We start from the raw sequence: 27,764 nt of genomic DNA on the forward strand, positions 1-27,764 counted from the left end.
TTTTGCTATCACAAAATTGACACCATGGTTTAGATTGATACCAGGATATTCATTGATAATTCTGATATTCTCTGTTAATATTAATCAAACACAAGGATCAGCTAACGTTTTATGTAGAAGTCCAGTTAGTAAATATATATTTTTATTCAATAGACAAAGGCACATAGAGAAAGCGCACTGTCATCACTGGTTCACTCCCCAACTGCTTTCAACAGGCATGGGGTCAGAGCAGGGAACTAGAAATACAATCCAGGTCTCCCATAAGGGGAGCAAAAACCCAGTTACTTGAGCCATCACTCTTGTTTTCCAGGGTCTGCATTAGCAGGAAGCTGGAATCAGGAGCCAGAAGTGGGAACCAAACCCAAGTCCTCTGATGAGGAATGTGGCAGTTATAACTGCTAGGTCAAAACATCCATCTTGTATATGGTCTCTGTCTTACCTACCGTTACAGTATAAAATTAGCCATAGCCAATATGTAAACATGTATGAATGTGTTCCAGTAAAGCTTTGTGAACACTGAAATTTCAATTTGATATAGTTTTAGTCTTGTTTTGAATTCTTGGGCTTTACAAACAGCCAGGAAAGGGATAGATTTGGCCTACAGTCTATAGTTTACTGACATTTGATTTAAGATTTTAAAAAAAAAATATTTAAGATATATAAATTTCATGCACTTCATATATAGATTGAGAAATTTAGTGATACTGCCCACCTAACCCTCCCTCCCACCCATGCTGCCAACCTTCTTCCTCCTCCCTCTCCTATTCCTACTCTTAAGTTGTTGATTTTATGAATGTTGGTGGTGGTTCTCTATTGACTATGGGTCATAGGAACCTAGGGAGTTCTGTATATTTAAACTGTAATATTGGCAATATGGTTTTTGGTGTTGTTCAAAGAAAACTAAAAATCATCACAAATCTTCCATGTATATAGCACTGTGCTCAGCATTTTCTGTAGTTCATCTTGTTTAAACTTCACCACCCCCATTTACACAGAAGAAACACTGAGGCTGGAATAACTTGTCAAGATCATACAGTGTGGGGAGCAATTCGGACTAGACTAAGTTACTGGAATTAAGACTTATTCTGTGCATCTGCTCTCCCACAATATGGCGCTGGGAGAGAAGAAAACAGCTTTTACACAGCTGCCTCCAGATCAACCAATAAACTGTAGGACTTGCTCCTGATTGGAGAGCAGCGTACTCAGCGTGTGGGCAGCCGAGTTAGGATTGGCGGAGGAGGACTATAAAGGAGGAGAGAGACGGCATGCACCAGGAACATCTAAGGGGAACATCTAGCTGAAGGAACACCTGTGCAGCCCCCCGAGAAGAGCCGGCCGGCGGTGTGCCGCTCCCCTGCGGAAGTGGGGAAAGCGGCCAGGGGGAACCGCCCTTCCACGGAGGTGGAAGGGATAGTAGCCAACCCGGGAAGAACCAGCAGCAAACCCGGGGAGGGCCGAGCAGATGAAAGAACAGCGCAGGGTTCTGTGTCGTTCCTCCATGAAGAGGGGGAGCGACAATACAGCAAGTGAATGGTAGAATTAATCCAAATCTGCCTCTCTGTTCTGAGATTATCACACTAGCCACATGACTCACACAACAGGGTCACATGCTGTGCACTAAAAGGAGTTTTTTTAGAGGAGGATGCGGGAGAGTGACACCAAGAAAGTCATGAATGTTGGGAATGTGGAGATGGAATTCTGACAGGTGGCTGGAGAGGGAAGTACCACATCCAAACACAGGGCTGCAGAGAACACAGTTGGAGGCTGAAAATAGGCAGATGGAGGACTCCTTTCAAATTCCAGAGTTTGTGCCATTCTTTCAATCTATTTCCCTTGCACGTAGCTTCTTCATCCCCTGTAATGTTTAGCTTGATGAAAATAAATTGATCCAAATTATTCTTTTTATTTATCTTTGTTCTTGGCCTCAATTCTCGACAAAAGGAAGCTCAATATGGTTTACCTGGCATTTCTGAGTCCCTCAGAAAAATTTTGGATGGGCCCTCTTTTTTTTTTTTTTTTTTTTTTTTTTTTTTTTTGATGAGTTTCATATCAGCCTCTTGACCAATCATACCTAGCAGTGTGCAGGTACAGAAGACAAAGGAGGTAGCTGATAGGGGTTGTGTCTTTCATACACTATTGCCTTTTGTACTTTCCCAAAGCAGATTACAGTCACATAGCTATTTTGATGATATGCAAATTATATCTGGTCACAGTATTTGAGCTAGATAATAATTACTACATAAGCGGAGTGCTAAATGTTTCATTAATACAAATATGCACCTAATGCTGACTCTCTGTTGTGTGGTGAGCATGTTGAGAAACAAAATCCACATTTTTCTTTTAATGACTCAACTACTATTTTATTATGTGCTGAATATTTAGGCTTTTTAGTTCTTTGTTCAGAAATCTCTCATTGCAGAAAGAACTGTGGCAGGACAATGAAGATGTTAGTACAAAACCATTGCCCTTGAATTTAAAATAAATGGTATATGAGAAAATTAATGCCCCAACTGAGATTTCATATGTACATAGATTAGCATTTTGTACAGTATGTATAAAAGCAATGAAAAAACATGTAAAAGAATCTTTTGTGGATGAAATCCATGGTACTAAACAGTGTTGAAATTTGATTTGGGGACTGGAAAATACAGCCTTTCTCTGGAAGATGAAATAAATGTTTCTCATGCTTAATGCTTACTCGGGGAAAAGCAAGCAATTTCCATAGAGTCTTAAAGAAGTAAGAGATCAATAGAATCTTTGTTGCTATTAATGACTATTTGCCAAGATTAAAAAATGCTCTGTCCTTTATAATGTTGAATTGCATCATGAAATGAAAAATGAGGAAGCACAGTAGCAAATAATGTTATGAAAGCATTGACTTCCATCATTCACAGTGTGCAGCATATTTGAACTGGAAACCTGTGGACTGTGCTCATTCTATGACACATTTAGCTATAGCTTACTGAAATAGCAAATATTTGGAGAACTGCAGGCATGAGTACAAATCGCATTTTTTAATGATACTTGAGCTGATCTGAGTTAACCTTAAATCTTTAAACCCAGCTGGCTTGTTAGAGGACCTCCCTATGTAGACTCCAGGAAGCCACCTGTGAAGTGCAGTATTTGTTTTTGATAGTTATCCTGGTCCCTTTCTGCTTTATCTCTTGTTTTTTTGTTTGTTTGTTTTTTTTTTTTTTTTTTTTCTGTTACTCTCTCCCTCTTGGTCCCCAGATCCCAGTCCTCGTTCCCTTGGAAGCTTCACGTTCAGGGGTACCGTTTGCCAACCAGTCAAACCCCATTTCCTATTCTCTCTCGTAAATACTGGGTCTTGTCTTCTTGGTTTTAGCTTTGGTTTTTGTTTTATACTGTGCATCCTCTACCGGGAAGAATCCTGTCCACATAAATAGGCATATTTTTCCAAACTGTACTATTCCTAACTTTACTGCAAACTTTCCCCTATGTTCAAGGTTATTTGAAACTAGATAGCAAATCTGCTCTGGAGGTAAGAGTTGGGGGTGGCATTGTGGCTTGGTGGGTAAAAGCACTTCCTGCAGTACTGGCATCTGTTATGGTGCTGGTTCAAGTCCCTGCTGCTTGATCTCCAATGCAGCTTCCTGCTAATGGCCTGGGAAAAGCAGCAGAAGATGGTCCAAGTGTTTGGGCTCCTGCTACCCATGTGGGAGACCCAAAACACGCTCCTGGCTCCTGCCCTGGCCCAGCCCTGGCTGTTGCAGCAACCTGGGGAGTGATGGAAGCTCTCTCTTTTCCCCCATCTCTCTGTAACTCTGAATTTCAAGTAAATAATGTTTTTTAAGGAGGTGTTGAAGCTTTAGGACAAGATTTGGTTTAAAAGTGGCAGGGGGGGAGTGGAATCTGTTGAAAAAATAGCTTTAAAGATGCAACTATAGCTGTGGTTAAGGACAAATAGGAATACATTGGACCATTTCTGGAACTGATAATACTTTTTCTTCTTCCTTTTTTCCTCCTCCCACCCTGGTAGGATCAGTTTTTCTCATTTTGTGTAAATGAAGTTTAACGCATTTTTCAGCATACCATCAAAGTGAGTGGTACAATGTTGTGTGCTTTTGGTTTCTGATAGACACTGTGCATTGTATTCAGTCTTCTCGACTTGAGTGTGTCTAAGATTATGCCATCTCTTGCTTTTGCAATTGCCATAGCAGGCTTTAAATTGTGAAAAGCCACTTGACTCCCTGCCTCCCTAGAGAGTGTTCTGTGGAGCTGGTGTCAAGGTAAGCTTCCTTCCAACATCGAGGGGAAGCAATTTCTTTAGATTTAGACATTCTTGCAAATGTACTTTTAATACATTTGCATAGTCATATAATACTAAACGCTATAAATTAGTATATTTTTGCACCCAAAGGCAACATTTACAACATTTAAGCAGCATCATGTGGATCCTGGGAAATTCACAGTACCCATGTTAGAGTGTTCTTTAAAGAGTTGGAGATCTCCTGGTTAAAATCTTGCCTCTGGCCGGTGCTGCGGCTCACTAGGCTAATCCTCCACCTTGCGGCGCTGGCACAACGGGTTCTAGTCCCAGTCGGATTCTGTCCCGGTCGCTCCTCTTCCAGGCCAGCTCTCTGCTGTGGCCCAGGAGTGCAGTGGAGGATGGCCCAGGTGCTTGGGCCCCGCACCCCATGGGAGACCAGGAGAAGCACCTGGCTCCTGCCTTTGGATCAGTGCGGTGCGCCGGCCGCGGCGGCCATTGGAGGGTGAACCAAGGGCAAACGAAGACCTTTCTCTATGTCTCTCTCTCACTGTCCACTCTGCCTGTCAAAAAAAAAAAAAAAAAAAAAAAAATCTTGCCTTCTGTTCATAATCCTAGACAAAGTATCTCTAATTTTTTAATTTTCTTCTGTTCAACTTATGGTGGTAAGTATTGCCTTTTTAAACTTTCCTCACTTGTGTGTTCAAGTCACCACAATATCTCTAAGTTGTTGACTTCTCCTCTAAATATGAACTTTTCTGCTTGTTTATTCTTACTTTCTGCCATTTCATCACATTAAACAATCATTACATTGCTTTACTTAGGTTTTATTCTGTGTCTCGCTCTCTGGTGTTTGTTCCACTTAGTATATAGCCTGTCTCTTCTTCCACACTTAATTGCAACCTACACATAATTTTAAGTCCAATTCGTGTCTTGTCTACATATATTTTCTCCTGAAAAATAAGCCATGGGTCTGATTTTTGTCAGCATAAAGGAAGAAGCTGAGGCAGGATACCTTATAAAGGAAAGAGGTTCATTTTGGCACACATTCTGGAGGTGTCATATAGAGGTGCAATGTAGACTGAAGGCATTCTTTCCAGCAGAGGCACAAGGAGAGAGACAGGGAGAAGGCTTCTGGGTCTGTGTCTGGTTCCTTCTCTCTCTCTCTCTCTCTCTCTCTCTCTGGCTCTGTCTCAGCTAAGAAAATTCAGTCAGGGAGGCTGTACCCTAATAACCTTATCTAATCCTACTCACTACTCAAAGGCCCTACTACTCAACACTATGGGTAAATTAAGTCTCTACCCTCTTCAAACATTAGCATGTGACTTTGGGCATTGAACTCCTGCATGAATTTGATGGAGTAGGGCGTGGCAAACCATATTCAAACCTTAGCACAAGCTCTCCTTGATCCATCCTGAACTTTTGTGTACACATCATCTCAGCAGAAGTAACTGGCATCTAATCCTATACTACTCTTTTCACCAGCTTGTGCCATTTCTCCAACTTGAGTGCAAATTTATATAGGCAAATAATTAAATTTTGGTCTGCAGTCTTTTTTTTAACTTTTATTTAATAAATTGCAGTCTTAAAATATGAGACATATAGCAAATTCTTAGAAGACTGCTTTTCCTAATGAAAATAAATGTGCTCTCTGTACTATATTAGCATATCTAAAAATACTTTAACCTCTAAGTATTTACATCATAGTATGAAAGAAATACGGCTAATGGTACTGCCTTATTTGACAACAGTATTGCTAATGAGCCACTGAGACATAAAGTGCACCGTGTAATACCATTTTAGGACATTGATTATTTAAAGTGTCAATATATATTTTATGCCTTTGCTGTTAGCTAGATCCTGGCTGTACACCTGTTTTTCTATTGTGCTATAATACCACATGCCAAAGAAACTAACTAAAATGGTGAGAAGGCAAAACCTATAATCCAAAGGGAGTATTGGTAACTGAAGATGAAAGTGTTAGAGTTGACATTGAGGCGTATTGCTACAAACCTTTGGAATTTAGCCTATATCTGATAGAAATATTAAATAATTTATTCTTTTTAAAAATGCTTACATATTTGAAAGGCAGGGTTCTACAGAGAGAGGAAGAGACTGGGGAGAGAAAAAGATTGAGCTATCTGCTAGCTCCCGCCCCAAATGACTGCAATGGTGGGGCCTGGGGCAGGCCAAAGCTAGGTGCCCAGAACTCCATCTGTGTCTCCCGTGTGGGTGGCAGGGCCCAAGCACTTGGGCCATCTTCCATTGCCTTCCCAGGAGCATCAAATGCGGGGAGCTGGATTCGAAATGGATCTTCTGGGACTCAAGACAGTGCTCATATGGGATCCTGATGTTGCAGTCTGCAGCTTGACCCATGGACTACAACACCAGCCCCGATCTGTTGATTTTCTTTAAGAAACTACAACCATAAAGCACCCTTTAGTCCTGAAGTGTGAGGTAGAAAAATAAGGTAAATAATGACCAACTAAAGTAACTTGGAACCCACATAAAAGGAAGCTTAGTTAAGTAAAAGACAGACTATGTGAGCTACTTTATTACTTCCCCGTTTCCATGATAAAAAACATTGCCATGAGTTGAGTAACTTAATGTATCTCACATTATTTTCTAACTCTTAAAGTTGGAAACCTGCTGTTGTTTGCCAGGTCTGTGTTCATTCAGGACACTCTAGAAGAAAACCCATTTCCTTGTCTCTTCCGGCTTCCAGTGGTTCTGTGTCTTTCTTGGCTTGATGGCTCCACATCGCCCAACCTCTGCTTCCATGGGAACATGAGTTTCTTGGGCTCTGATCCTCCTGCCTCCTTTTTATAAGGACCCTGGGTCCATTTGGATAATCTAAGATAAACTCCCTTTTTCCTTACTCATATTTTCAAAATCCTTTTTTGCCATGTGAGATAACATAGTCACAGGTTTCTAGGATTGAGGCATGGCTGTCTATTGGGAGGTGAGGTGTACAGTATTCTTGCTACCACAGAGGATTGGGACCAGAGCTCCTTATCTCCCTATTCCATGTACATGGAAAAGAATAACCTTACAAAATTAATGACCTGAGACTTCTAGACCATATTGTTAGTAGCTAAATTATCATCATACAACATAGAAAACCTTTCTCCCAGTGACTTCAGATTGAGAATTTCCACAAGTCACAATTTTCTAATTTATTGTTCCTAATTTGCCAAATCTCTTGTTTTAATATGCTCATTTATATTTATTTTCATCTACTTCAAAGGCAGAATGACAGGCACAGAGAGATGTCTTCTGTCCACTAGTCACTCCCCAAAGTCCTGCAGTAGCTAGGGCTGGGCCAGGCCAAATCCATGAGCATGTAACTCTATGTGACTCCTAAGTGCCCCAAGTGAACCATCATCTACTGCCTGCAGATGCATTGTGAGACAGCTGGGTCAGAAGCCGAGTAGCTGGGACTTGAACTGGCGCTCTAGGATGGAAAACTGGTGTCCCGAATGGTGAATTACCATGCTGTGCCACAATACCTCCCTCTGTTTACATAATTTCTGTGCATACCTGTGGACTCAAAAATGTTAAAATAATTGTTCATTGTCCCGTGTGTGTTATTTTCATTCATATAACATATACTTTTGAAAAATACTGCCTATATTTAAGAATTTCTAAAAATCAGTAAACTGTGTTAAAGTATAGCCCTGGAATTTATCTTTACAGAATTTAACAAGAGTTTTCTGATGATATACAGGTAACATTTCAACAAAATGTTGCAGTGGTGTGTAAGGGTAATTTTTATAAATAATCCAAGTCTATCCCATAGGATACAGAACATGGAAAATTTCAACATTTTTTAATTTCTGAGAAGGACTAATGAGGTGCCCCCATACCTTTAAGAATCAAGGCACAGTCATGTAGCATTAGTAAGACTACAAAAAAATTAATCAACATTGATTGTTCTCTTGTGCTCAGTATAATCTGAAGCCTTTTGAGAACACAAAATGAACATATGCATGATCTTTTCCACCGATCTATTAGGGAAGATTAGATAAATATTCATGTAAATTAATTTCATTAAAAGTTTGGAAATGGGTATGATTGTCTTGCTTGGAGTCAGGAAACTTTCCTAGAGGCTATTATTCTTTTTTAAAAAATATTAATTTTATTCTGCACACTTGAGGTTTATGGCATGATGTTATGTAGTACATATCAAGAATAAAATGATGACTATAGTGAGCAGATTGAGGTTTCTATCATCTCCTATAGTTAACTGTATGTTTTTAAATAACAGCAGCTAACATCTGCTTATTAAATAAGAAGTTTAGTGCCCACTGGGCATGAGATCTCGAAGCTTGTTAACCCCACATGTATTCTGAGTTGTGTCCTTGGATCTGCATATCCTATTTCTCCCTGTCCCCTCAACCCCCCACTCTGGTAACTACTGTTTCAGGTTCCGTCCCTGTGTATTTGAAGTCTTTTACAATTATCATGTTTAAAAATGATGTATTATTCTTAAATTGACACACAGAGATGCACTGGATAGTCCAAAAAGCACTATTGATCCAGAGAGGAAGATGATACAAAGGATCGTGTGAAGAGAAACCCAAGGTTGGAGTGGGATGAAAGGAGGAGGTTTACTGTGGGTCAACCTGGTGCAGTCAACTTAAGTGTCATAAGGGTAAGTAGGCCGGCGCCGCGGCTCACTAGGCTAATCCTCCACCTTGCGGTGCCGGCACACCGGGTTCTAGTCCCGGTCGGGGCGCCAGATTCTGTCCTGGTTGCCCCTCTTCCAGGCCAGCTCTCTGCTGTGGCCAGGGAGTGCAGTGGAGGATGGCCCAAGTGCTTGGGCCCTGCACCCCATGGGAGACCACGAGAAGCACCTGGCTCCTGCCATCGGATCAGCGCGGTGCGCCGGCAGCAGCCATTGGAGGGTGAACCAACGGCAAAGGAAGACCTTTCTCTCTGTCTCTCTCTCTCACTGTCCACTCTGCCTATCAAAAAAAAAAAAAAAAAGGATAAGTAGAAGAGTTGGGTCTGATACATCACAAGATATGTGAAAATGAATCAAACGAGACCCCAGGATGTAATGTCTTCCCACCCCACAAGTACATACTAGAAAATGCACTTGGAACATAAGGGAAATGGTGGGGATTTTCATCACTTGTGGTTTTTGTTCTATTGATGTACCAAGTGGCGAGAGTGATGCTGAATACGTGTTTATTGAATTATATAGAAAGGATGAGCTATTTTAATTCATTTTCTGACAAATTGACTCTAATGTTTTAGTATAACTGATGTAACATCAGTTGGGTTTTCCATGGAATTAGGTGATATTTATCTTCTCCCTGGTTATGCTAAAAATACAGATGAGAAGCTGAGTTTTACATTTCTCAGCAAAGCTACAATGAGAGACTCCACTCACATTAGAAGTACGACTGCTCAGCCTCTTCTCCAAGGCTGAGCCACCCTCAGACTCTCCAAAACAGAACCTTTTCTGCATGAGACCTGTCCCCTAACCTAAGAAGCAGTGTTCTGCAGCAGTCTCATATGATACACCTGTTTATGGACCCTTTATAAAATATATATATATATATATATATATATATATATTTAATGGGGGCAGTTTTTTTGGCACAGCAGTTAAAACCCACATTCCATGGAGTTCTTAGAGACCTTACTACTCTGTTTCTTTTTTTTTTTTTTTTTTTTTTTTTTTTTGACAGGCAGAGTGGACAGTGAGAGAGAGAGACAGAGAGAGAAAGGTCTTCCTTTGCCGTTGGTTCACCCTCCAATGGCCGCCGCTGCAGCCGGCGCACCGCGCTGATCCGATGGCAGGAGCCAGGATCCAGGTGCTTTTCCTGGTCTCCCATGGGGTGCAGGGCCCAAACACCTGGGCCATCCTCCACTGCACTCCCTGGCCATAGCAGAGAGCTGGCCTGGAAGAGGGGCAACCGGGACAGAATCCGGCGCCCTGACCGGGACTAGAACCCGGTGTGCCGGCGCCGCAAGGTGGAGGATTAGCCTATTGAGCCACGGCGCCGGCTACTACTCTGTTTCTAAACCAGCTTCCTGCTAATGTGCACCCTGGGAGGCAGCAGGTGATGGCTCAAGTGATTGGGTCCCTGCCACCCTGTGGGAGGCCCCGCTGGAGTTTTTGGGCTCCTGGTTTCTGCTAGGAGTGAATAAACAGATAGAAGATACCTTTCCCTGACATTCAAACAAATAAAAATGAATGCAAATCTTTAAAAAAGTCATCTTTCATTCCTTGAAATATCAAGATTGCTCAATAAATGAATTAGGAGTACACATGGAAAATGCAATTATTCATTCAATTCTTATGCAAAGTATTGAGTTGCTAATAATAAGTCAGTTCATGTAACTAATGAAATATGCAATTGATATAAAGATCTATAATTGTAGCATTACTGGAACTGAGTTTGTTTTCCTATTAAACTGATTTAGAGATATTATTAGCAGTGGTTTTTAATGTTATTTGAAATTTATTCTGCTATAATTACCCATGATAATTAACCAGATTGACAATCATACATGTTATGCTTATTACAAAATAAGTCTCACTTTATGGGACAGTGGGTTTTTGGGTACCTTATTTTCTCCTAATAACATCTGGTCTTCCACTCTCTAATTTGAGACCCATGTGGTTTATGACAGAGAATCCTGGGTGAGGATGGGAGGATTGTGTGTGGAGTATCACAAGGATTTCAGTGACAATTAAGAGGCAATCAGTAATTCTGTAAAGACATAGTCAACAGGCATGATTTGTCCTCTTACCAGAGGCTTTGTAGGAAGTATGGGTTATTGCATATATATGCAAGACTCTGTTTATGTGGGTGTTGCTCGTAGATGCAAGACACTACCACTTTGTATTTTACCTGTAAGCTTAGAATTGTACCACCAGTAACTGGGCTCATGAAAAGGAAAGCGTGAGCCAGCTACTCACTCCTTGGGTTCTTGGTTCCCACAGATAAGAATAGTCAATTGATATAGGTGACTTCGTGATTTTCTTCTAGCAGCTGTTTAGATGAACACTATTCTTTATTTATTTATTTGAAAGTCAGAGTTACACAGAGAGAGGAGAGGCAGAGAAAGTGAGAGAGGTCTTCCATCTGATGGTTCACTCCTCAATTGGCTGCAACGGCTGGAGCTGTGCCAATCCAAAGCCAGGAGCCAGGAGCTTCTTCCGGGTCTCCCATGTGGGTGCAGGGGCCCAGGGACTTGGGCCATCTTGTACTGCTATCTCAGGCCATAGCAGAGAGCTGGGCTGGAAGTGGAACAGCTGGGACTGGAACCGGCACCCATATGGGATGCCAGCGCTTCAGGCTAGGGCGTTCACCCACCGCACCACAGTGCCGGCCCCAAACACAAATCTTAGAAGACTCAAATCAGACACATGTTTATGGATGTCTGTGGGCATGAGGCTGAATGGAAGGGTAGAAATAGATTCTGGTCACGAGACACATGCTCTAACTAATTCTCTGTAATTAACCTGGCTGTGAGTTAGGTACACCACTGGTATTAGCTCAGTGTCCAAGTATTATAAGGGAAGTTTTCTGGAGCAGGTGTTAAAGGACTTTGGGGTTCATAGATGTTTCTTAGAGCTCAATACTTGGAAAGGAAAAGGGGAAAAAGTAGAACCGAGTGGAGAGGGCTGTGCTGACATACAGTGTGCATCCAACATCGCTGTGGCCAGACAGACCAGGAGCCCAGGGGAGAATGTTGCGTGTTAGCAATCTCTTGCAAGTGGCCGAAATCACTGGGCCTTTCTTCCCTCACCTGCTTGCTCAGTTTCTGGGTGTCGGTTGTCCCAAAGAAGGGATGACATCAGGAAAGGTAGCTTCCTGCAGCTGAAGCGAACCTAAAGCGGGTGACCACTGCTGCGTGGCTACTGGCTATACTCACAAACGTTGGACAGATCCCTTCTTAATGGGCAGCATCTCCATACCTCAGCCTGGGTCAGGAAATGGTGTATTATAGTGCAGTGTCAGGGCAGACATTTAGTGGTAATGGCAATGTGGGAATCGTAACATGATATGTAAGATTTAGCATTCTATGAGTCTTGTTTGTAGATGTCCCAAGCCCAAGGTCAAATTGCTAGGCAGGCTCTGAAACCAGGCCAGGGATGGAGCTGCAGTCTTAGCTCTAAGTACCGAAGAACACAAATGCCAGTGCATACTTTTTAGTGTCTGTCTGTTGTTTGCCTAGAATTTGAATTTTGACAGGAGTCACAAAAGCAGGAAATGGTTTAGGAAGCTGCCTATAGAAATTGCCTTTAATTCCTAGTGTTTTCTGGCTCCTGCCCTGTTTGAGATCTAAGGATAAACTTCTCCTTTGATCCTGTGAGATATGTGTAATATTATCCCAGTAATTTATTTATTATTTATTTTAGTTAACCAAAGTTCATTTGGCTTTCTTACAAAGAACCCAATTGTTACCTCCACAGGTGGTAGATAGACTTACATTAAATAATAATTAATAATAATAATGCACTAGGACTTCATTTCTGAGAGGAGAATGCTGAAGGAACTAGTTATACATCTTTTGGTCTGTGTCTGGAGGAGAATTCTTCTCCAAATACATACAGTTCCACATTGAAAAGGAAGTAATGGTTAGTGGTGCAGAATCCAAAGGAATAATGATAAAGCTAAAGGAGACAGCTAAATTGAAAGAAAATGATTGTAATTCATTATAACAGAATTTTTGATCCAACAGAGCTGTCCAAAAATATCTGAGGAGGTAATGAATTCTCCCCCACTGAGGAAAAAAAGTGAGGAAAAAGATAGAAAAATTGTGTTTGCCCGATTATCGTGAGGATGGATTTTCTGTCGATTATCCCATCACAGTATGTTTTATCATCGCCGTTCAGTTAGTTGGCAGGAACCTTATGTTGAGAAATCAGGAAGCTGCCCAAGAAATTTTATAGGACAATTCTCTTTACTATCTTTTAAATTTTTTGTTTATTTTCATTTTATTTGAAAGGCAGAGGGACAGACAGACACACAAAAAGAGATCTTCCTTATTCTGGCTTACTTCCCAAATACCCGCAACTGCCAGGGATGGACCAGCTGAAGCCAGGAGCCTGGAAGTGCATCCAGGTCTTCCACATGGGTGGTTGGAACTGAATTACTGGAGCCACTGCTTGCTACTTCCTATAATGTGCATTAACAGTTAGCTGGATGAGAAGCAGAGGTGCTAAGATTTGAACCAGGCCCTCTGACATGGGATGCTTGCATCCTAAATGCTGTGCCTAATGCACCCACCTACACATCCTTATCACCTTGATGCAAGCAACTCTTTTTTTTTTTTTTTTTTTTTTTGACAGGCAGAGTGGACAGTGAGAGAGAGAGACAGAGAGAGAAAGGTCTTCCTTTTGCCATTGGTTCACCCTCCAATGGCCGCCGCGGCCGGCGCACCGTGCTGATCCAATGGCAGGAGCCAGGTGCTTTTCCTGGTCTCCCATGGGGTGCAGGGCCCAAGCACCTGGGCCATCCTCCACTGCACTCCCTGGCCACAGCAGAGAGCTGGCCTGGAAGAGGGGCAACTGGGACAGAATCCGGCGCCCCGACAGGGACTAGAACCCGGTGTGCCGGCGCCGCAAGGTGGAGGATTAGCCTAGTGAGCCTCGGCGCCGGCCTGATGCAAGCAACTCTCAACAGGAGTTACATGGAGACAGAGAAATGTCGTCTTATCCAGAAAGGCATGTTCCCAGAAAATTTCTGGACATAAGGGGAGAGCTGAAAGCCGTCACTAATTCTTTGCTTTACACTTTGTGCCCTTGCTCTTTGAGAATCATGTCAAAATAGGTCAGGGTGGATTTGGTCACTCCTTAGGAAAATGACGATGTGGAAAATCACTACTTCACAGATATTTCACAAACTCAGACTGTGACTTATGAAAGATGTAATACAAAACAATTGACAAGAAATGTTTTAACATGCTGTCTTATTGTTCATGAAACCAAATGTTACAGGTTTTTTTAAATTGACAAAGGGTTTCAAGTTTCATGATTGCATCACACAAAAGTTCATGTCTGGCAATTGCTGACCAAAAATTAAATCCACAGAAGAAATGTATTTTGGCCCGAGAAATATATTATGGAAAGAAATAGACTTGTTTATTTAAACCTGTACACATGCTATTTGGCTTTACTTTAACTTTTATTTATTCTGAGAGAGAATATACATTGTGACATGAAGTAAGGTCATGTCTTGTGCAGAGCTGTATCCTACATTTTTGATACATGGTCTATAGAAATTTCATGTACATGAAGTAGTTCTGAGATAAGTTACCACTTTTTAAAACTTAATCATATTTTTTAACAACTTAAAACATTTTCATAGCATTTAATTACTCATGATTTAATTACTTTAGATATACAGAGTGTTTTAGTCACTATGACCACTCTATCATAGATACCATAGTCTCCTTTTCACAAGTGAGAAAACTGAGGTATCAGGTACACTGTTACTCAGGGACAAACAGGAAAATGGAAGAATAGTGGTAAAGGGATGTCCATCCCTTGGCAGACACTGGGATGACTTATTTTGTTGTCTGTTTTGTGTAAATTTACTACAAGAAGGTAGTAAATAGTAGGTGCAGGATTTGAAAGCAGGGAGGATCACGCAAAATTAAATCAGTTATCCTTTACTGTTGTTTAACACATGGTGGAACTTCAAAGACGTGTAGAAAATGGAATTAAAAGATAATGTGCATTTTCCAGGAGCTCTTTGATGTCCCAGTAGACATAAGTGATTCTAGCAAGAATGCTCTGTCTCCTAACTGGCACCACATCTGCCATGTTTTTTCCTGGGTTGACGTATGCCCACATTCTTTCATTTTCCTTGTTTCTTGCCAAGCCCTTTGCTGCCTGTAATTTATTTACCTGAAATCAGCACCCAGCTCAGCTAAAATCTTTACAAGATGCATTACTGTACCTATTAAATGAAGTAGGTGACATTTAGGAAAATTGGTTGTTCTGAAACTAACTTAGCTTGCTTGGCAGAGTAAGTTCAAGTGAAAAGCTTCTAGTTTTAAAGAGTGTTCTCTTTAAGTACTCTATCTTGGCTTTTTTTTTTTTTTTTTTTTTTTTTGCAGAGTAGAAACTCAAAGGTGGAAAATATTTTGCCCCACAATTCTGTAGCTCCTCAAAGTCCTTTTTTTAAAGATTTTATTTATTTATTTATTTGAGAGATAGAGTTACAGAGAGTGAGAAGGAGAGACAGAGAGAAAGGTCTTCCATCTGCTGGTTCACTCCCCAGTTGGCCACAATGGTCGGAGCTGCACCAATCCAAAGCCAGGAGCCAGGAGCTTATTCCAGGTCTCCTACATGGGTGCAGGGGCCCAAGCACTTGGGCCATCTTCCACTGCTTTCCCAGGCCACAGCGGAGAGCTGCATCAGAAGAGGAGCAGTGAGGACTAGAACCGTCCCCCGAATGGGATGCTGGCGCTGTAGGTGGAGGATTAACCCACTGTGCCACAGCTCCAGCCCCTGTATGCCTCTTTTTAATTTCTAAACTTAGTAATGCAGTTTCATTTTTTTTAAATTTTAAATGATTAGTATTTAAGTTCTTATTAAGTGAGATGCATGAATATTTTATAATACTAAAATGATATCAGGAAACAGGTGTTTTATTTGTATCCTTTATGAAGAGAACACTTTTGAAGAAATAGGATTGATTTTGTGTATTTGTTTGAAAGGCAGAATGACACAGGGAGAGAGAGAGAGAGAGAGAGAGAGAGAGAGAGAGGGAGATCTCATCGGTCTGCTGGTTTACTTCTCAGTAGCCTCAACCTCAACAGGCAGAATCTAAGAGCCAGGAACTCCACTGAGGTTCCCATTGAGGGTGGCAGGGACCCGAGTACCTGGGGCATTATCCAAAGCTGCCGGGACTCAAGCTGCTGTTCTGATATGGGATGTGGTGTCACAGTGGCAGCTTAACCTGCTGCAACACAGTGCTGCCCCAAGAGGACTTGGTTTTTGAAGATTTTGTTTAATTTTTTGAAAAGCTGAGTAGGGGGGTGGGTGGAGAGAGAGAGAAATAAATACCTGCCATCTGCTAGTTTACTCTCCAAATGCCCAGAGCAGCTGGGACTGTTCCAAGCCAAAACCAGAAACCAGGAATTCCATCTGTGTCTCCAGTATGGCTGCCAAGTACCCAAGTGTTTGGGCCATCATCTGCTTCCTCTTGGGCACATTAGCAGGAGGCTGGATTGCAATTGCAGAGTTGCTAGGACTTGAACCAGGCATTTCAATATGGGATGTGGGCATCCCAAGCAGCAGCCTAACCCACAGTGCCACAGCACCACTGCTAAGAGAGCACTCTTTGAACGTTTGATGTTTGGCCTGATGCACTTCCTACCATACCTGAAAGATCCAGTGGTGGACATTGAGGAAACACATGTGGAGTGTGCGTGTGCACAGTATCTTAGACTCTACATGTATTTGACATATACATTTGTATTTATTTATAAGCAAGTATAACCCTGCTTTCTTTAGTATTTTTGACATATGTGCAGAAACAAATACATCATATAACAACACCAGGGCATAAAAATAGAATATGTAAATAAAGAAGAGAGAAGTCACAAATAATTTGCCCAAGCAAGTGGCGTGGACTCCTTGTTTTAGTCTGGGTTGCTTCAACAGCAGACATTGATTTCTCACAGTTCTGGAGCCTGGGAATCTGAAGATAAAGGTTCTGGGAGACCCAGTGCCTGCTGAGGTCACCCTTATTTGCAGATGACTGTATCTCCTTGTATCTTCTTTTAAAGAGAGCAGAGAGAAAGCAAGCTTTCTTGTGTGTCTACCTGTGAGGCCACTGATCCCATCCATGTGCCCTCCACCCTCCTGGCCTAATTACACCTTCAAAGCCCCAGCCCCTGAGTCCATCACATTGGGGGTTAGATCTCAATATAGAAATCTGATATGGTTACACATATGGGGTCCATCACTGTCCTACAACACCCTGCTTATCTGTATTGAATTCTCCTCTTTGTTTAAACATGTGGCCTCAGAGAAAGTTCCTTAGGATTGATGGTTCTTCACGTTATATAGATAATAACTGGAAACACACTGTTGCATCATTAAAACTCAAAACCAGAGATGCCCCTTAGAATGAGTGATTAAAGGCCATCCTTCAGCTGGGCAGGACTTTGGATAGTATATTTTGTTGGCTATGTTGCCTGGCATCAGAGACGCAAGCATGGGCATCAGTAGTTACTAACAGTTTGGTTTGATTTTCCGGGACATAGAACGGGGTAGGTAGGATTGGTAAAAAGCAGAGGGAGAGGGGTTAGAGGAAGAGCCTTTCAAAATGAGCGCAGAGTGTGAAGGAGGTTCTCAGAGACAGTCTCCTACAGAGGAAGCTCCCAGCGACCAGGTGAACGTGAACTGTGTTGTGTACGTGCCAAGTAGGCTTTCTCTCCAGTGAGTTGACTCATAGTATGGGATTGTCACATTTGAGTCACCCAAACGGGAATTTCACCCAGTTTCAAGCTGCATGAAATAATTTTAAAAATGCAAATGGTCAAAAGTTTCAGACAAAGCGGAGGCGGGGAGGAGAGAGAGAGAGAGAGACAGACATATCAAGGGATGACCCCAGGTCCTTTCTTCAATGGATGCACCTTTTTCCAGAACAATAGATGAGGTCTCAATATGAGATTTGTGGGATATATCAAATAGTGGGAGTGTTTTAGTCACAGAACATATCCATTTCATGTCTTGGAGAGTCGCGTGGTCTTGAGGGAATCATGCCTTCAGAGACTGTGATGTCTACGTATTCTAGGTCATCGTCAGCCAGGAACATCCTGCCAGAGGCTCTCCCTACTGGAAGACGACTCAGCTTCACTAATAATCTAGAGGTTTAGTCAGAAGGGAGATTAGATCAGGTAATATGTCTTTGTTTCTTATCTCAGGGATATCTGAGGTTGAAGGAGTGCACGGATACAGGCTCTGTGTGCTAAGGTACGGTGCAGCCTTGGTGGCAGAAATGGAGGATTTTTTACTCTTGTTTATGAACTTTACTGAGGCTAATCTGGCTGCCACAACTACTGAATGTCTAATCCTTTCAATAGCAGAGAATAATAGCCCCAAAATGGCACCTTTCCCAAGAGGACGAGCCGGTCACCTCACTGGACATTTTCCAACATAGAAAGTAAATTGTCCTCCTGGGAGTTGAATTGTACTCTGGATACACATTTATCTTTTGTGCCCAGAATTCTTTCAATAACACTGACATCTTTGTTATTATTTTACTCCATTCATCAGTGCCCAGGACCAAGGCGCTCAATTCACACTGAAAGAAGTCGGTCAATGGGATTATACTCACAGAATTATCTAGTCGTACGCATTGTCCCTCTTTGAAAAGCAGATGGTCAGATAGGATGGTGGAATGGGCCATTGAAAGCCCAATTACAGCACCAATTTCAGGGACAGGAAATGTCTGGCCTGCGGGCTGTGTAAGGCCCAGGAAATCATTTGGTCTGACTCTACCAAAGAAACTGCAGGTGGGATTCAAAATTCAAGAAACCTATATCAGCTCAACATCTAAGTACATAATGTTGTATGGCCTACAGATGATGCTATAAATATTCAAATGGCCCTTGGCAGTAAGAAGGGTCCACACCCCTGAAGAATCACTTTTTTGTTTGTTTGTTTAAAGATTTATTTATTTATTTGAAAGAGTTACACAGAGAGAGGAGAGGCAGAGAGAGAGAGAGAGAGAGGTCTTCCATCGGCTGGCTCACTCCCCAGTTGGCTGCAATGGCCAGAACCGCACTGATCCGAAGCCAGGAGCTTCCTCCAGGTCTCCCACATGGGTGCAGGGGCCCAAGCACTTGGGCCATCTTCTACTGTTTTCCCAGGCCATAGCAGAGAGCTGGATTGGAAGAGGAGCAGCTGGATAGAACCGGCTCCCATATGGAATGCCGGCACTTCAGGCCAGGGTGTTAACCCACTGCACCACAGTGCGGGCCCCAGATCACTGTTTTAAAAAGTGAGGGTTTTTTATTTTATTTTATTTATTTTTTTGACAGGCAGAGTTAGTGAGAGAGTAAGAGACAGAGAGACAGAGAGACAGAGAGAAAGGTCTTCCTTCTGATGGTTCAGCCCACAAATGGCCACTACGTCCTGCACGCTACACTGATCTAAAGCCAGGAGCCAGGTGCTTCTCTTGGTCTCCCATGCGGGTGCAGGACCCAAGGACCTGGACCATCCTCCACTGCCCTCCTGGGCCACAGCAGAGAGCTGGCCTGGAAGAGGAGCAGCCGGGACAGAATCTGGCGCCCCGACCGGGACTAGAACCCAGGGTGCCGGCGCCGCAGGCGGAGGATTAGCCTAGTGAGCTGTGGTACCGGCATAAAGTGAGGTTTTTATCCTATATAATAGACAATATGATTGGTCAGTGACAAATAATATCATTTATCATATATCCAGAATGTATGGGTGTGGGACTCAAGGAGTGGGAGGTGTAACTGCTTTGATCATTTTAAACTTCATATCCCATTTGCAGAATTTTGACATTTCTTCCCCACAAATTAGACTCTGCTGATCTGAACTCCTTACTTCCGACTAGAAAATGCAAGCACTATGAGATACAGCAATATTTTCATTGAATTATAAGGCATCTGACCATTTTGTACTTCTCCTGCCATCAAACTGACAAGCAGATTACTTGTTTGATCCTGATTAGAGAGAGAAATGGACTCAGTATCACCAATGGAATGGAAAAGAGGAAAATGCAGCAAACCTAGAAGATTCTAGGTGATGCCATCTTGTCCTGTGGCAAAAATTAGTGGGTGATGTTGGCAACACACACACACAAAGTGTTTCAAAAAACTTCTGGAAAATGAACTTTTTTTTTTTTTTTTTGACAGGCAGAGTTAGTGAGAGAGAGAGAGAGAGAAAGGTCTTCCTTTGTTGGTTCACCCCCAAAATGGCCTCCATGGTTGGTATGCTGCAGCCAGCACACTGCCCCGATATGAAGCCAGGAGCCAGGTGCTTCTCCTGGTCTCCCATGCAGGTGCAGGGTCCAAGCACCTGGGCCATCCTCCACTGCCCTCCCGGGCCACAGCAGAGAGCTGGCCTGGAAGAGGGGCAACCGGGACAGAATCCGGCACCCCGACCGGGACTAGAACCCGGTGTGCCGGCGCCGCAGGAGGAGGATTAGCCTAGTGAGCCGTGGCAGCAGCCTGGAAAATGAACTTTTTATTGGTTTATTTTTTTTTTTTTTGCAAAATTATATTCATGCGTGGTTTGTTGCTGACGTTTTATTTCCAAATTTTGTGTTTAGGTTGTAGAATATTCCCATGAGACTGTAACTAACAGAGTGACAATGAACATCACTAGAGATCTATAAAATACTGTTAACAAAGATGGATATATAAAGATTTGGATTTTGTTACTTTTAGGCAGGTGAGAGTGGTTTCCTTTCTACAAATGACATTTGCAACTTAATATATAGAAGTATAAAACTGGAACTGTTTTTAACATAATTTCAAAATTTATCTATCTGTATAAATGGTTCCTGGGGAAGAGTATGCTGCCAAACTATGCACTCTTCTTGGAGAGGTTGAGTCTGAGATTTCAGAACCTACTTGTTCTTTGGTCATCTGATTGCCTGTTAGTGTCCCCTGATCACAGCACTAGAGAGACAGAGAAAGGGAGCAAGATGTATGTCACCCCTCTCAGTGCCACCCTAGCAAGCGCTGTTTCATTCAGTCCACAGCAAGTGGTTTATGCATCCAGCTTCTTCAGTCATTTCCAGAACTGAGCCTCATGGGGGGATGCCAAGGGCAGGTGGGTAGCCTATGCGCCCCAGGGGCTTCAGCCACAGTTCCACAGCACCCACCCCGTAAGAGCCTGAAGACCATCATTAGCCAAACATCACATCTAAGCCTGAGTTCCCAGTTCCCTTCTCTGAGTTCCTGAGGTATTAATGTTAGCAAGATGTACTAGCCAGGGTCCTCTTGAGAAACAGCCAACCACATGTTAGTTGCAGATACGTAGATAGATGGTAGGTAGGTAGGTAGGTAGGTAGAGATAGATAGCTAGATACATACATACATACATAGATAAATAGAATCTACAAAGAGAGAAGAAGAGAGAGAGGGAAACGGTGCTGTGTCTGTTTAAGAACTTCATTCATGAGATTGTGTAGACTTGGTAAGTCTAAAATCTGCAGAGGTAGGCTAGCAAGGTGGAAACCAGTGGGAGAGCTCCAGTCCCAGCCAAAGGCAGTCCTGCCAGCAGAATTCCTTTGTGGAGATCAGTCTTGGTTCTAACAAGGCCTTTCACTGCCTGGATGAGGCCCAGCCATATTATGGAGGGTAAAGTGCTTTGCTCATCTATTGTCTTAGTCTGTTTGGGCTTATATAACAAAATGCTATCGACTGTGTAGCTCATGAACAATAGAAATGCATTTTTCACTCTTCTGGAGGCTTAGAAACCCAAGGTCAAGGCACTAGTAGATTTGGTATCTGGTGAGGACCTGTTTTCTCATAGATGACCATCTTTTTGCCATTTCTTCGTGTAGCAGAAGGACAATGGGGCATCATAAGGGCACTAATTCAGTCTGTAAAGCATAGAACCCTCATTACCTAACTTCCTCCCATGGCCCCACCTCCTAATTCCATTACCTTAGGGATTGGGCTTTCACTCTGAATATTTGAGGGACACAGACATTCAGCTAACAGCACTGATGTCAATGTTTTCTAATACAAGAAACATTTAACTTGGGCTGTGGTCCAAAAATAGCAGCATAGACCTGGTATATTAAAGAAGAGAAATGTATTTTCTCCCAGTTCTGGAGGCTGGAAATCCAAGATGAAGTTTCTCTACAATTTGGCTTCTGGTGCGGCAGCTCTTCCTGGGTTCAAGATGGTTGCCTCCTTGCTGTGTCCTGATGTACCAGAAAAGACATAGAAATAGAGATAGTTTATCTTCCTCTTCTTAGAAGGCCAGAAATCCTACTGGAGTGGGGGCCCCCTGCTTATGTCCTGATTTATTTTCATTACCTCCCAAATATTCTGTCTCTACATATAGGCACACGGCAGATGAGGCTTCAATGTGCGAATAGGGAGGAGAGACAAAGTTCAGTCAGTAGCATTCCACCCCTTGCCCCCAAAGTCCCTATTTCATGCAGAACACATTCGTACCATCCCAACAACCCCCAAGTCATAAACTTATTGCAGCATTGAGTTTAAGTCCGAATTCTTTTGTATTTAAGTCATATTTGGAGGCGACTTCACGATGCAGAATTCCTCTCCAGGTGTAAACCTGTAAAATTCTTCATGTGCAAATACCTGATATAACTTTTCTTTTATCTACTAGATCAGGGTTGATGTGCCAGAGGCCTGGTTTGCCTGGGACATCCTGTTTTATGGGTACTTTTCTAGTGTTTTTCATGGTTGCTCTCTTTCCATCTGAAAAGTGTCCTAGTTGAACAATAAATTAGGAGATCATGCTAAAAATAATGTCACAGTGGAAACCAGGGCACTTGGAATCTGATCCTGGCTCTGCAGAAAATAAGGCATGTAACCTCAAGCAAATCCCATATCTAGAATAGGTGACTACTTCTACCATTTCTTAAAGCTCCCAAACTCTTCAATCTAAGATGCTATCGTGCACTTGTTCCATATATACTTAAATGTGTTACCACTGAGATATTGACACAAATCTCAGTAGCATTAGAAGTTGCCAAAGGTGGCATGAGTTTGACCAGTGCTCTGAAGAGTAAGAAAAAAGCTTTCCTGGCAAAAATGAGTTGGCAGAGATTTTATAAAAAAGAATTAAGTCAATCTCATCATTATCAAAATTACTACAGGAGAAAATTATATATATATATACACACACACACACATTGATAGTTAAAAGATAGTGACTAGTGTTTATTGATTTTTTTTCTCTGTGGGATGACTTTGAGTGCTTGACATCTAATAATTCATTTTACCTTTACAATAATTCTGTGAGGCAGCATTATTATCTATATTTTATAGACAAAAGACTCAAGGGTGTTAGGAAACTTTTGTGATTATGTATAGTAACACAGTCATGATACTGATAATTGTAACTGTAGTTTCATAACTTCTATATCATGATTTTAAGTGTCAACATTAATATAGCTAGATACAGTATATATAAATTGAAAATGCAAGTTTATATTAAGAAATCGTATGCATAAGTCCTGTTAAAACTATTTGAATTGGCTTTTGGAATTTTAATTCCTGTTGTGGATTAGAATTATATTTCCTGCTGTTGATTAGAATTTCTCAGTTATGTGGTACTAGACTGTCAGAGGATTCAGATTCCTGAGCCTGAACTTGAGAGTCTGACTCACTTGGCCTGCAGTGGAATCTAGATATTTGTATTTTAATTACATCCCCAGTGGCTGTTTTACTAACTTAAAATTTGAGAACAACTATTTTACTATTTCACTGCAATTGTTTTGTAATAGGAAGAAAGCGATAAAGTTTCTGACTCAGTGCATTACTTTGTTAAAGCTGCATAACAAATAGCACAGAGCAGGTGGCTTTAACAGCAGAAATTCATCTCCTCACACCCCTGGTACTGAGAAGTCTGAGGTGGTGTGGGTTGGGCTGGTTTCTTCTAAGCCCAGCTCCTTGGCTTGCGGATGGCCAGTTTTCCCCTGTGTTGTCACATGCTCATCCCACTGTGTCTGTGTTTTCTGTATCCTTGGGTCTTTTTGTAAGGATAATGGTCCATTGGATTACAGCCCATTCTAAGGATCCCACTTTAACTTCAATATCTCTTTAAATACCCTATATCTAGATAGTGTCATTATCTGTACTGTTGTTAGGGCATATAAATTTTGAGGAATGTGCTGAGAACACTTCTTGGTTTGTTTATCATAATCTCAGTTTACAACTGAGGTGCTGGAATGATTTCTATTAGAGCCCATCTTTAACTTCATAAGTATTCCCATACAGAGAATAAATTATTTGTTCTCCTAATTTCAAAGTGTTAAAATTCCTTCACAGAAGGACAAATAACTTGGTTTACCTTTGTTCCAATGTTTTTGGTTTTTTTGTTTGTTTGTTTCTTTGTTTTTTGACAAGCAGAGTGGACAGTGAGAGAGAGACAGAGAGAAAGGTCTTCCTTTTGCCATTGGTTCACCCTCCAATGGCCGCCGCAGCCGGCGCGCTGCGGCTGGCGCACCACACTGATCTGAAGGCAGGAGCCAGGTGCTTATCCTGGTCTCCCATGGGGTGCAGGGTCCAAGCACTTGGGCCATCCTCCACTGCACTCCCGGGCCACAGCAGAGAGCTGGCCTGGAAGAGGGGCAACCGGGACAGAATCCGGCGCCCCGACCGGGACTAGAACCCAGTGTGCTGGCACTGCAAGGCGGAGGATTAGCCTATTGAGCCGCAGCACGGGCCTCCAGTGGTCTTGTAAAGATAATTAAGGTGGAATAGAAAATACAGAACAGAGAAATTTCAAATGCTATATTAAGGCACTACTATATTTAATTTTATCACATTGAAAATTAAAAATCCAGTGAAAGAGAATTTTAAAATTTGAGTACTTACAGTAGATTTTGCCAATGCCTACCCATGCCATTTTTTCTTTATTTTGTTATTTTATAAATTACTTAAATTTTTGAGAGTTAATTTATTTTGGGAGGCAGAGACAGTTGTCATCTGCGAATTCACTTCCCAAATGCCCACAGTGGTCCCTGATGGGAGCCGGTCTTGGGAACCAGGAACTCAATCCAGGTCCCCCACATGAGTGGCAGGGACCCAGTCACTGGAGCCAACACTGCTGCTTCCCAGGGCCTGGATATCTGGGACTCTGGAATCAGGAGCTGGAGTAGGAAGTCAAAGCCAGGCACCTCTCTGTGGAATGCAGACATCTTAACCACTAGGCCAAAAGAGTCCATCTTTTTTTTTTTAACTTTTATTTAATGAATATAAATTTCCAAAGTACAGCTTATGGATTACCATCTTTTTTTTTTAAAGAAACCTTTTATGTAATGAATACAAATTTCATAAGTACAACTTTAGGGATATAGTGGTCCTTCCCCCCATACTTGTCTTCCCACCCCCACTCCCATCCTACCTCCTCTTACCTCTCCCATCCCATTTTTCATTCAAGATTCATTTTTAATTTATGCACAAAGACTAATTCTTTACTAAATAGAGATTTCAACAATTTGCACACACACACACATACACATAAACAAAGTATAAAGAACTGTTTGAGAATAAGTTTTACAGTTAGTTCTAATAGTACATCTCATTAAGGTAAGTACACAGTGACTACTGTTTTAATTTAAAAATTAAAACTCTCATGAATGATGTCAGTGGTCACCTAGGGCCCTTGACATGAGCTGCCAATGATGGAAGCCTTTTGAGTCCACGATCTCGGTCATTATTTAGACAGGGCCATAAGCAAAGTGGAAGTTCTCTTCCTTCAGAGAAAAGTAGATCCTTCTTTTATGGCTCCTTCTTTGCCTTGGTGTCTCAGAGAGATCCTTCTTGTAGGATTTTTTTTTTTCCAAAGTGTCTTGGCTTTCCATGCCTGAAATGCACTCATGGGCTTTTCAACCAGACCAGAATGCCTTAAGGGCTGATTCTGATGTCAGAGTCCTGTTTAGGGTGTTTGTCATTCTATGAGTCTGCTGTGTGGACTGCTTCCCATGTTGGAACATTCTCTCCTTTATCATTCTATCTATTGTTATCACCAGACACTTGATCTTATTTATATGATCCCATTAACACTTAATCCTATCTATATAATCAATTAAATACTTAATACGATCACTTTAACATGTAAGATGGCATTTTTACACCTAGCTTAATGGGATTTGGAGTCCCATGGCGAGGTTTTAGCTATACCCTTAGAAGTAAGTCCATGGGAATGTGTGCAAAACTATAGAGCTCCCCCCTCTCTTATTTGTCCTCTTATTTTTTACTTGGATCTATTTTCAATTGACTTTATACACATATGATTAATTCTATGTTAAGTAAAGAGTTCAACCAATGGTATTAAGTAGGAAAAAATGATAAAAAATAAAATAACAGTTCCTTGACAGTCAAGATGAGGGATATTCAAGTCATTGCTTCTCATAGTGTCCATTTCACTTCTAAAAGGATTCCTATTAGGTGCTCTGTTAGTTATCACAGATAAGGGAGAATATAATGGTGTTTGTCCCTTTGGGACTGGCTTTTGCACTATGTATGATGTTTCCCAGATTCATCCATTTTGTTGTGAATGACCAGATATCATTTTTTTACCATGTGTAATATTCCATAGAGTACATTATCCATAATTTCTTTATCTAGTCTTCAGTTGACAAGCTTTTAAGTTGATTCCATGTCTTAGATATTGTGAATTGAGCTGCAGTAAACATGGGGGTGCAGACAACATTTTTATTTGCTGATTTCATTTCCCTTGGGTAAAATCCCAGGAGTGGGATGGCTGCGTCATATGGTAGGTCTATATTCAGATTTCTTAGGTATCTCCATACTGTCTTCCATAGTGGCTTTACCAGTTTACATTCCCATCAACAGTGGATTATGGTACCTTTTTCTCCATATCCTTGCCAGCATTTGTTGTTTGTTGATTTCTGTATGGAAGCCATTCTAACTGGGGTGAGGTAAAACCTCATTGTGTTTTTTTTTTCCCTGATGGCTAGTGAGCCTGAACATTTTTTCATGTGTCTGTTGGCCATTTGGATTTCCTCTTTTGAAAACTACTTACTTCCTTTTCTCACTTCTTATCTGGGTTATTTGTTTTGTTGTGGAGTTTTGTGATCTCTTTATATATCCTGGTTATTAATCCTTTATCAATTGCATGATTTGCAAATAATTTCTCCCAATATGTCAGATGCCTTTTCACTATCCTGACTGTTTCTTTTGCAGTACAGAAGCGTCTCAATTTGAGGTAATCCCGTTTGTTAATTTTGCCTTAGGCTGCCTGTGCCTCTGGTGTCCTTTTCAAGAACTCTTTGCCTGTGCCAATGTCTTTCAGGGTTTCTCCAGTGTTCTCTAATAATTTGATGGTGTTGGGTCATAGATTTAGATCTTTAATCCATTTTGATTAGATTGTTCTGTAAGGTGTTAAGGAAGGGGTCTTGCTTCATATTTCTGCATGTGGAAATCCAGTTTTCTCAACACCACTTATTGAAGAGATTGTTCTTGCTCCAGGGATTGGCTTTAGCTCCTTGGTCAAATCTAAGTTGGTTGTAGATGTTTGGATTGATTTATGGTGTTTCTATTCTGTTCCATTGGTCTATTCATCTATTTTTATACCAGTACCAGGCTGTTTTGATTACAACTGCCATGTAGTGTGTCTTAAAATCTGGTATGTGATGCCTCTGACTTTGTTTTTGTTGCATAAGATTGCTTTAGCTATTTGAGGTCTTCTGTGTTTCCAATTGAATTGCAGCATCAATTTTCTAGATCTGAGAAAAATGTCTTTGGTATTTTGATTGGTTTTGCACTGAATCTGTAAATTGCTTTCAAAAGAATGGACATTTTGAAGATACTGATTCTTCCAATCCATGAACATGGAAAATTTTTCTAT

The 27,764-nt window shown here is 41.6% G+C and overlaps 1 protein-coding gene across 11 annotated transcripts in view; it reads left to right on the top strand.

The window, feature by feature from the left end:
• The window catches only part of MARCHF1 (membrane associated ring-CH-type finger 1), a 1,003,118-nt gene that overhangs the window by 484,829 nt on the left and 490,525 nt on the right, over positions 1-27,764 (top strand). The gene's annotated exons all lie outside the window — the stretch shown is intronic.

This window comes from Oryctolagus cuniculus, chromosome 8, assembly GCF_964237555.1.
Source record: "Oryctolagus cuniculus chromosome 8, mOryCun1.1, whole genome shotgun sequence".
In the NCBI taxonomy this organism is placed as follows: domain Eukaryota; kingdom Metazoa; phylum Chordata; class Mammalia; order Lagomorpha; family Leporidae; genus Oryctolagus; species Oryctolagus cuniculus.